This window comes from Apium graveolens, chromosome 11, assembly GCF_009905375.1.
Source record: "Apium graveolens cultivar Ventura chromosome 11, ASM990537v1, whole genome shotgun sequence".
Taxonomy (NCBI): domain Eukaryota; kingdom Viridiplantae; phylum Streptophyta; class Magnoliopsida; order Apiales; family Apiaceae; genus Apium; species Apium graveolens.
The window spans coordinates 182,031,829-182,043,007 of record NC_133657.1 but is presented as its reverse complement, the minus strand read 5'-3'; the positions used below and the strand labels follow the sequence as shown (position 1 = coordinate 182,043,007).

General features: G+C 40.3%; 1 non-coding gene across 1 annotated transcript; it reads right to left on the bottom strand.

The window, feature by feature from the left end:
- Nucleotides 1–4,069: 4,069 nt before the first annotated feature.
- LOC141699160 (small nucleolar RNA R71) lies at nt 4,070–4,176 on the bottom strand. Its single transcript, XR_012565643.1, has one exon. It is a non-coding gene; the product is annotated as a small nucleolar RNA R71 (small nucleolar RNA).
- Nucleotides 4,177–11,179: the final 7,003 nt, after the last annotated feature.

The window sequence follows — 11,179 nt, the reverse complement described above, 5'->3', positions numbered from 1 at the left end:
TTGAGTTTGGTCAACTGAGAGAAGATTGATGAGGAGATACAGAAAAAGTTTGAACTTGTCAAGGAGTCAGTTAAGTCATCCATCCATCACTCTCAAGTCAAGCAAATTAGTGTGAATGAGATGAGCATGAACTATCTGGAAAGAGGACAATCTTCCAGCATCAAGTCTCCAAAGACTGAAATGATTCTTAAACCAAGGGCAAACTACTCAAAATCATCCTTGAAGAACCCCTTGGACACTGTATACGAGACACCCAAGCCTGATGAGAAGAAGCTTCTGTCAGGATCAATTGTCTTCTATAAAGATCCAGCTGATTCAGTTTCTAAAAGAAGGATTGCTAAGATTTTCAGAAATGAGAAAGAAATTTGTGTGGTGGCTGGACACCCTCAATTTGCTCAAGCAAAGAGAGAAGAAAAAGCTAGATTCAAGCAGGAAAAGAAGCAGGCTACTCTAGATGCTAAAAAGGCTAAACAAAAGAGAGAGCAGATTGCTATCTTGGCCAAGCTACATGCTGTAAACTCATCACAACAAATTCCCTCTCAACCATCTGAAGCTACTGAATCAAGGAAGCAAGTTGAAGAACAGAAGAAATCTCCAAGAAAGAAGCAATTGGCTAAAAGAACTAAAAGGAAACTGGATATTGTTGACAAGGAATTGGAAGATCAATTTCCTAAGGAATTCACACCAGCTACAACTAAAGCATCAAAACCCTGTATGGTATTTGAAGATATAAGGGTGGTGGATCCCTATAGGAATATTCATGGTGAACCTATTGTGCCGAAGGATGAGCCAAGAGAATGGGAGAACATACCAATTCCAGACTTTAATCTACCAATCCTTAGCAAGCCAAAAAGGACAAAGTCAAGAGCAGCCAAGAAAGTGAAGCTGTCACCTCTCAAATCCAAATCTGTAGTTAAAGCTCAGCCCAAAGTCAATAAGGGAGACTACTTGTACTTGTGTGACATCAAACAATTTTCTGATCTAAACCTCTATCTGGATGAACTAGATGAGGTGAGAGGAATTGATGCATACAGAAACCTACCTGAAAGGTTAGTGTTCAAGTACAAAGGAGGAAAGGAGATTCAGTGGCCACTTTACGGGATTCTTCAAGAGAGCCAAGCTGTACTGATTAAAGTTTATTCATCCTTCAAGAAAAAATTTGGGTTCAATATCACTGCAAGAAGACTAGTATTGAAGAAGATTGAAGAACTAAGGAGTGTTAGAGCTAAAGATGTACTCCCAAAGACTCTAATCATCCCATACACAGGGAGAAGAGTGCATCTAAGGCCCTACTGGCTGATGGAGTTCATAGATGACAAAGGTGTGAGAAGATTCTTCAGATTAGAAGACCAATTGAGCATCTCCAACAATGAGACTCTCTTGGAAATGCAAGGAAAGCTAAATATCTCAGAATCTGATGAACTGGAATTCCACAGGCAGCTCCAAAATCAGATTAATGAAAACAACAGAAAGCTTGGAAGAAGATCCAGACCTTCAAGAAACTAGAAAAATCTGCTCAGGCTAGACGAGCATCTTGAAAATGACTGTGAGCTAAACTTTGTACATTTTGATTAATTGGAGCACTTTTCAGTATTATCTACTTTCTTTAAAGCTGTATGTTTAGGGTGTTTTGTTATCATCAAGTATCTCTTAATTTATGGCTACAATTCCAGTAGTCATAAATTGGGGGAGATTGTTGTGCATATGTTGTGTACTTGATATTACATGAACAAAACACCTAAGTAGATTTTACTTAGTGAAATAATGTAGCACTCCACGGATAAGAATTATAGTCCCGACAGATAACTCATTACAGTCCCGACGGATGATGACTTATTATCCATCGAGTGAGTAGCTTATGTAATAATGAGTCTGTAGCACATTTCTGCATACACCTTTGTATAGATTCTGTAGTAGCATATAAGTCATGATTGACTTTAACTAGATATACAGAATAGGTTGATTAATTGTACATAAATGATGTCTTGTACTTCTGCATAAATGAAATGAAGTCAAGTGCCAAAATAGCTACCGATGAATGATTGACAAAGCCATCGACGGATGCTCAAATGGCTATCAACGGATGTTCAATATAGCAGTCGATGGATGATCAATAAAGCCATCAATGGATGATCATAAACTCGACGGATGATCATGAACTCAACGGATAAAGAATTCAAATATCAGTTGACAGTGACAGCATAGTCACATGCGTCAAAGTGTATGCAAATGGAATGAGGAAGCCTATTAACTGGGCAATAGAGAACAAAGTAGCAAAGGATTAGACCCGTTAGTTTTTATAATGATTCTGTCTTTTGACTTTGTAATCTTGGTAGTATATAAACCAAGAAGTAGCAAATAGAAACATAGATCTGAGATACAAAAAGTGAGAAACATTTGTAAGCAGAATTATTAGCATTTCTCTGTATTCTCAGTAGTTCATATTTGTAAGCAGCTGTGAGCATTCTTGCACACAGAGTTCTCTCGATATATATTATATATCTCTGGTGGAATCATTCAAATCCACCAGAAAGTTTTTAAAGACTCTTGTTTTTAATTACTTGTGTTTTGATTCATTTAAGTTTTTATTTCGCATTGTGCTAATCAATACACTTATATTTATATTCGAGTTTGAACATTTAATTTCAAGAAAAAGTTTCAAGAATTCCATTCAACCCCCTTCTGTAATTCTTGTCATATTATTAAGGGACTAACAGTGGTGATTGTATGATAACCTAGTATTGGTTGAGCTTATTCGTCTTATGAGCATCGCGAACTTATAAGATAGTGTGTTAATTCTTAATGAAGTGAAAGTGAATTTAAGGATTTAGAACTTGCCATGCTAGCATAGGTTTATGTATTTGTTATGCATGCTTTGTAGGTAATTTTAACCATCTTACTTGCCCTATGTAATCACGATAGAAAACTTGCGTATTGAACCGTTATATTGTGAAATTCTATAGACATATAGGGTCTCAATATAATTGGTGTCTATTCAGCTTCTATCTCTTTTGTGGATGCCTGGTAGTATGGTATTCGTACAATAAAAGTTGGCGTTTATCAGTTTCGTATTATCCGATTAGTGTCATCACCATTACAGGATAAGGTTGAGAGCGAAAAGGCTATTGAATGAAGTATTTAATGAAGTTAGAATCCCATGTCTGACATATATATTAATTCAACCATTCTTATTATCTTAGTTTAGTTGTTAGCTTAAGTTTAGTTAAAACAATCTCAATTTGTTAATCGTCTTAGCACTGGATAATAACCATATCATTGTTGCATAGGTGCATATTCTTAAATTATCCAAAGAGTCTCTATCGGAACAATTTTGATCTAAATTATATACTACATGCGAACGCGTATACTTGCGTGTATTTTAACGTGTGTTTAGCGACTAACAAGTTTTTGGCGCCGTTGCCAGGGACTTCAGTGTTAATTTTTAATTTATGTGTTTGTCATCAGTGGTCGTTAAAGTTTACTGACTCCGACATTGTTACTTATCTGTTTCCTTGTCTTATTTTAGGTACTCTAGCGAGCGTGTATGCATACGCGTTCACGGGCTCGTAAGAGAACTCTAGATCAAGCTGAGGAAGAAGCGGTAGTGGTTCGAAGGGAAGTTGTTGAGGACGAAGGCGTAGAAGAAGAAAATAAAGTCTAGGAACCAGTTTTAGTAGTGATGGGAGATCAAGAAGAAATTCCTAAGGCTTTGATGGACTATTCTCAGCCTAAGATCAATGATATTCAGTCGAGCATCATCAGACCAGCCATCTCGGCTAACACTTTTGAGATCAAGTCAAGCACGATTTAGATGATACATAACTCAGTTCAGTTTGGGGGTTCTCCTACAGAAGACCCCAACATGCACATCAGAGATTTTATCGAGATATGCGACAATTTCAAATTCAATGGTGTGACTAAAGATGCTATTAAGCTGTAACTCTTCCCATTCTCTCTGAGGGATAAAGCAAAGTACTGGTTATATTCTTTATCACCAGGGTCTATCACCACTTGGGAAGATCTTGCTCAAAAGTTTCTCACTAAATTCTTCCCTATGGCGAAGACTGCTGCAATCAGGAATGCTCTTTCTCAGTTTACTCAGCAAACTGGAGAATCTCTGTGTGAGGCTTGTGATCGATATAAGGAGATGCTAAGAAAGTGCCCACATCATGGTATGCCTGATTGGATGATTATAAACTGTTTCTACAATGGATTGGGTGCTACTTCTAGATCCATGCTCGATGCAGCATCAAGAGGAGCCTTGTGGGACAAGAGCTACAATGAAGCTTATGAATTATTTGAACTGATGGCTGCTAATGAATACCAGAATCCTTCCCAGAGACTGACTCAGGGAAAAGTAGCAGGAATTTTGGAGTTGGATGTAGCAACTGCTATAGCTGCCCAACTTAAGGCTTTGACGATGAAGGTGGACACTTTGGCTAATTGGAGTTAATCAAATCTCTAGTGTCTGTGAGCTTTATGCTGGTGCCCATGAGGATAATCAGTGTGCTATTTCTAGTGAATCAAGTCAGTTCGTGAGCAATTTTCAGCGATCGCAACAACCTGTGCCAGCTACCTATCATCCTAACAACCGCAATCATCCTAATTTTAGCTGGACCAACACTCAGAATACGGTTCAACAGCCTTATCAGTAGTACCCAGCTAAGCACTACAACCCCCCTAGTTTTCAGCAACCGCAATATGCACCAAGACAGCAACTCCAGCTGCAACAAGCTAATGAAAAATCTAAATTAGAGGAGTTGAAGCTTATGTACAAAATCCAAGTTATTTCTATCAAGACCTTGGAAAATCAAATTGGACAAATTGCCAATGTCTTGCTAAATTGTCAACCTGGTACACTACCTAGTGACATTGAAGTACCAGGAAAGAGGGAAGCTAAGGAGCAGGTGAATGCAATCACATTGAGGTCTGGAAAGATTGTGAATCCAGAACAAACTCAAGTTTTAAATGAAGAAGCTGGGACTGAAGAAGAAGTAGAGCAGCAGGAAGCAGAAGTGGAACTAAGGAAGACTACTGTTGAGCACACTCCTCCTGAGGGTAATACAGGGGAGAAACAGATCTATCCTCCACCGCCTTTTCCTAAGCGGCTACAGAAGAAAAAGCTGGATAAGCAATTTGAGAAGTTTCTGGAGGTGTTCAAGAAACTTCATATCAACATACCTTTCGCTGAGACTCTTGAACATATGCCTAGTTATGCAAAGTTTATGAAGGGTATTCTCTCTCGAAAAGTGAAGCTAGATGATTTAGAGACTGTTGCTCTCACGGAGGAATGCAGTGTTGTGCTGCAACAGAAGTTGCCTCCAAAGCTAAAAGATCCTAAAGGATTCATTATTCCGTGTACTATTGGAAAAGTGTCTTTCGACAGATGCTTATGTGACTTGGGAGCTAGCATCAATCTGATGCCTTTGTCAATCTTCAAGCAGTTGGACTTGCCTGATCCAAAACTGACTTATATGACGTTGCAGTTGGCCGATCGTTCTATTACATATCCTTGAGGTATTGTGGAGGATGTCCTGGTCAAGGTTGATAAACTCATCTTCCCTGTTGATTTCGTAATTCTTGATTTCGAGGAGATTAAGAAGATTCCCATAATCTTGGAAAGACCTTTCTTGGCTACTAGCCGAACCTTGATAGATGTGCAGAAGGGTGAGCTTACAATACGCGTGTTGGATCAGGATATAACTTTTAATGTGTTCAATGCTATAAAATTTCCTACAGAAAATGAGGAGTGCTTAAAGGTGGAGTTGGTTGATTCTGTGGTTACTTCAGAACTTGATCAATTGCTAAGGTCTGATGCCTTAGAGAAGGCCTTGTTGGGGAATTCAGATAGTGAAGATGATGAAGGTGAAGAGCAATTGCAATATCTGAATGCTTCTCCTTGGAAGAGGAAGATTGACATGCCTTTTGAATCTCTTGGAATGGAGGAATTGAACAAAGCTCCTAAATGCCTCAAGCCATCTATTGAGGAAACTCCTGCTCTTGAGCTTAAGCTTTTACCTGAATATTTGAGGTATGCTTTTTTAGGTGATGCATCTACTCTGCCTGTGATTATTGCATCTGACCTTTCAGGTAGCGATGAGGTGAAGCTCTTGAGGATTCTAAGAGAGTTCAAATCGGCAATCGAGTGGACAATAGCAGATATTAAGGGAATCAGCCCTTCTTATTGCATGCATAAAATTCTGCTAGAGGAAGGTAGCAAGCCTACGGTTGAGCAGCAAAGAAGACTTAATCTGATCATGAAGGAAGTAGTGAAGAAGGAAATTCTTAAATGGTTGGATGCAGGGATTATTTATCCCATTTCTGACAGTTCTTGGGTGAGTCAAGTTCAGTGTATACTGAAGAAAGGAGGTATCACAGTTTTTGCTAATGAGAAGAATGAGCTCATTCCTACTCGAACAATCACGGGATGGAGAGTTTGTATGGACTACAAAAAGCTAAAAAAGGCCACTAGGAAGGATCACTTCCCTCTATATTTTATTGACCAGATGCTCGACAGGTTGGCTGGTCACGAGTACTACTGTCTTCTGGATGGCTATTCGGGTTATAATTAGATTTGTATCGCTCCAGAGGATCAGGAGAATACTACCTTCACTTGTCCATTTGGTACTTTCGCCTTCAAACGAGTTTCTTTTGATCTGTGTGGTGCACCAGCCACATTTCAGATATGCATAATGGCCATCTTTTCTGATATGATTGGCCAGAATATAGAGGTATTCATGGACGCCTTCTCTGTATTTGGAGATTCTTTTGATGAATGCTTGCAGAATCTTGGACATGTTCTCAAGAGGTGTGTTGAGACCAATCTGGTTCTCAATTAGGAAAAATGTCACTTTATGGTGTGACAGGGCATTATTCTTGGGCACAAGGTTTCTATTAAAGGTCTTGAGGTGGACAAAGCCAAGGTGGGGTTATTGAAAATCTTCCTCCACCTAATTCTGTTAAGGGAATTCACAATTTCCTTGGTCATGCGGGGTTCTATAAGCGTTTCATCAAGGACTTCTCTAAGATTTCGAAGCCATTGTGTAGTTTGCTGGAGAAAGATGTCTCTTTCAAGTTTGATGACGAGTGCCTTGCCGCTTTTGAGATATTGAAGAAGTGTTTAATCACGGCACCTGTCATTACTGCACCTGACTGGAATGAACCTTTTGAGATGATGTGCGATGCAAGCGACTATACAGTTGGAGTAGTTCTTGGGCAGAGATAGAACAACATATTTCATATGGTCTACTATGCTAGTAAGACCTTGAATGGTGCTCAACTGAATTATACTACTATAGAGAAAGAACTTTTGGCTATTGCCTTTAGTTTTGAGAAATTCGATCTTATCTACTTGGGACTAAAGTGACAGTTTTCACAGATCACGCTGCAATTCGATATCTCGTCTCAAAGAAGGACTCGAAGCCTAGATTGATTAGATGGGTTCTTTTGCTTCAAGAATTTGAAATAGAGATCAAGGAAAGAAAATGGACTGAAAATCAACTCGCTGATCATCTATCTCATTTAGAAAACCCTAATGCTACTTCACTGGACAAGACATTGATAAATGAGTCTTTTCCTGATGAGCAGCTGTTGGGAGTGCAAGAAGAAGAACCTTGGTTTGCAGACATTATGAACTACCTAGTGAGTAATATCATGCCTCCCGACTTATCATATGCTCAAAGGAAGAAGTTTCTACATGAAGTGAAGTGGTATATGTGGGATGAGCCATTTCTTTTTCGACAAGGAGCTGACCAAATCATCAGGAGATGTATTCCTTATAACAAAACGGGGGGATCTTGCGAGATTTCCTCTCAACGGTTTATGGAGGACACTATGGTGGAGAAAAGACAGCAGCTCGTATTCTTCAAGCAGGTTTCTTTTGGCCAACCTTGTTTAAAGATGCTAATCAGTTCGTTTTGAAATGTGATCAATGTCAACGTGTGGGTAATATGTCTAAGAGGGATGAGATGCCCCTTAATATGCTTCTCGAGGTTGAAGTCTTCGATGTTTGAGGAATTGACTTCATGGGGCCATTTGTCTCATCTTGTAACAATCAGTATATCTTGTTGGAGGTTGATAATGTGTCGAAATGGGTTGAAGTTAAGGCGTTGCCAACGAACGATGCGAATGTGGTGCTTAATTTTCTTCACAAGCAGATATTCACAAGGTTTGGAACTCTAAGATTCATAATCAGTGATGAGTGGTAGCATTTTTGCAATCACAAGTTCACTACTATGATGCAAAGGTATAATGTGAATTATCGCATTGCTACTACTTATCATCCTCAGACAAATGGTCAAGCTGAGGTATGTAACAGAGAGATCAAGCGCATTTTAGAGAAAGTTGTGTGTCCATCGAGGAAAGATTGGTCTTTGAAGCTTGATGAAGTTGTTTGGGCATATAGAACAGCATACAAGACTCCATTGGGAATGTCGCCGTTTCAGTTGGTGTATGGTAATGGGTGTTATTTGCCTGTGGAGCTCGAGCATAAGGCGTATTGGGCTTTAAAGAAGTTAAATCTTAACTTGGATGCAGCTGGAAAGAAGAGGATGCTTCAATTGAATAAACTCGATGAGTTTCGACTTCAAGCTTATAAAAATAACAAAATGTATAAGGAGAAAGTCAATAGGTGGCACGATAGGGGTCTAGTGCTCAAATCATTTGTGCCTGAACAACAAGTTCTTTTGTTTAACTCTCGTCTCTGTCTTTTTCCTGGAAAGTTAAAGTCAAGGTGGTCAGGGCCCTTCATAATCAAAACTGTGTTTCCACATGGAGCGGTGGAAATTTTTGAGAATGATCTGAGCCAAGCATTCAAGGTCAATGGTCAGAGGTTGAAGCATTACTATGATGACATGGCAAACTGTGAGGTGGTTAGTGCCGTTTTATTGTCCGTTTGATCTCAAGATTCTACGTCGAGCTAACGACATAAAACAAGCGCTTCTTGGGAGGCAACCCAAGTTTTTTGTACATTAGTAGGTAGAGGAAGCAAGAAAAAGGAGAAAAACATAAAAAAATCAGAAAAAGAAAAATAATTCAGGGCCAACTTCGGAAGCTGAGCGCGCCCGCGCTGATCTAGCACGCGGCCGCGCTGTTTTTCTAGAAACCAAGCGCGCCTGCGCTGATCTAGCGCGCGCCCGCGCTGATCTAGCGCGCGCCCGCGCCGATTTGGCAGAAGGTGAGCGCGCCCACGCTAGTCTAGCGCGCGGCCGCACCGGGTCCCGAATCAGAAAAAAATAAAAAACAGCAGTTGTGAAGAGAAAATCGGGATTTTTACTACAAAATCAATTTCTACCCGAATATTACTCTTCCACATCCCAAATTTCCCTCTCCGAATCGAACACATTATTCCCACGATTCCCATAATCAATTCCCACTTCTATTCCATATCTAATTCTCTGCTCACCACCTATATATACATACATTTATACACAAACTTCTCCATCACTTCACAAATTCTCAAACACAATTCTCTCTCAAACACTTATCTTTTATTATCTCTTATTCAATCGCAATGGCACCGAAGAGACAAAGAACTCAAGTAAGCAGAAGCACCACCGATTCTTCATCTGTAGGTGGTCTGAGGCCGAGGTTTTCAACTCCCGAGGGTGAAGCTGAGTACACGAGGCTTCTCTCGAAGCCTATAGAAAAGGAGCGAGGTTTTCTGCGATCAGGGAAGGATGGTAAGCTGTTGGAGATGATTCTAGAGATGGGTTGGGTTCCTTTTTGCGAGGCTCCCGCTGTTATGCCCATGAGTGTTGTTCGAGAGTTTTATGATAATGTGACGGCGGAGAAGAATGGTTTCACTGTGGTTAGGGGGATGACCGTGGAGTATAGTGTTGATGCGATCAGGAGGGTGATTGAGCAGCCCGTGAAGAAGCCCGGTCAGGACACTTGGAACGATAAGACTCCGGTGGACTTCAACTTGGATCTGATCGTTGCTACTCTGTGTGTACCTGAGCCTCACTGGAAGTTCAAGAGGGGCACAACTAATTACTCCATGTTCCCTCTGTCGTGCATGAACAGGTTCACACGGGCTTGGAATTCTTTTATATGTGCTAACATTATGCTATCATCACATGTGCATGAGATTACTGTGGAGTGTGCTCGTCTGTTGTGGGGTATTCTTCAGGGAGATTATATTGATTTGGGGATGGTTATATATCAAGGGATTTTGAGATTTTTACGAGGAGGTACTACGGGTTCGATACCCTATGCGTCCGTTATGATGAAGTTGTGCGTTGCAGTTGGTGTTCATTGGCCAGCACATGAGTAGCTGCAGCTTCCCAGTGCTCTTATCGATAGTTCTACGCTGTTGAACATGACTGAGTGGTATGGTGGCAAGCCCGATCCTAAGGTGCTTGGTTATTCATATGATCATCTGTCGGGTGTTAGGCCAACGGATTAGACTTTTGCTGGTGGGACGCAGCAGGCAAGGAAAGTAGCCTGGAGTGCTCAGTTGGTAGAGGAGGCTGGTCCATCGCAGCAGGAGCAGGAGGAAGCAGGAGCAGAGGTTGGAGCTGGTTTGAGTTCGACACAGTATAGGCATCTAGCGAGGATGATGGATGTTATGCATGACATCCATAGCAAGTTTGCACGTGATCTCACTCAGGCACTTGGGACTGTATTCAGAGCCACCGGTGTTGACATCCAGTGGCCAGTATTTGGTGAGGACTCCGTGTATCCACCTCCAGACACGCCTGACACTCCACCCGTTGAGGGTGATGATCCTGATTCGGAGCAGGTATGCCTGATTCCTTACTATTACCTTTACTAAGGATAGTGAATATATTAAGTTTAGGGGTAGTAGTTGAAGGAATATATGTTTTGTGTGAGTCGCATATAGTTGTATATTCAGATAGTTTAGTGCATATAGTTGCATATTTTGCCATGTAGTAGTTTTTTTTTGTTTTTTTTGCATATTTTACCATGTAGTAGTTTTTTTGGTAGTTTTTATGATAGTTTGTTCATATAGTTTCATGCATTTGCACAATAACATGATCCCTTAGATGATTTTTCCGGTTGACTTGTGATGTTGATGTTAGTGTAGTGATCTCGTATTTAGTGATGTTAAGTCTTATCGAATTGATTTGCATGCTAGAGATAATTATATTTTATAAAGTCTTATAGGTTGCTTAAGTGCTAGATCATGGTCACAGTTTGTTTGTTTGTCGAGGTGTAA